The sequence below is a fragment of the Nestor notabilis genome, unplaced genomic scaffold, assembly GCF_000696875.1.
Source record: "Nestor notabilis isolate BGI_N333 unplaced genomic scaffold, ASM69687v1 scaffold24344, whole genome shotgun sequence".
Lineage (NCBI taxonomy): Eukaryota > Metazoa > Chordata > Aves > Psittaciformes > Psittacidae > Nestor > Nestor notabilis.
In genome coordinates this window covers 9451-9936 of record NW_009924677.1, presented here as the reverse complement: position 1 = coordinate 9936, position 486 = coordinate 9451, and positions in this window count along the sequence as shown.

Genomic DNA, 486 nt, shown 5'->3' with positions numbered 1-486 from the left:
GGAAAGAGAGAAATGAAGCAGGGTGGGAATTGCACCACCAGTTCTCTTGCTGTGTAATCTTGCCATGCTGTGGGATTGCAAGAGAACAGATGACTGAGAAATGCTAGTAAATCAAGAGGAATAAAATTGGTTTGGCCCCTGAGAAAACAGAGGCATCAGTAACAATATAATGAAATGAAATAAAACCACAGAACAAAGCCCTGAGAACGGGATTCTTTATCCTGACTGTTCTGAGGGCAGCGTCTAATCTAATCAGCATCAGAAATTGACAGATGCTTGCAGTTCATTCAGCACTTGCAGACCCATTCAGCATAGGTCAGCATGAGACTGGTCATGCAAATACTGGAAAGGGAGAGTGCTGATTTTATAGGGCTCTGGATTAATGTACTTAATAATGTAAAAGCCTTTCAAAGAATCCTTTTCCTCTTCCAAAATGGGTGCCAGCCAAAGCAGCGCCACATGCCACGTGTTCACATGCTTTTCCCT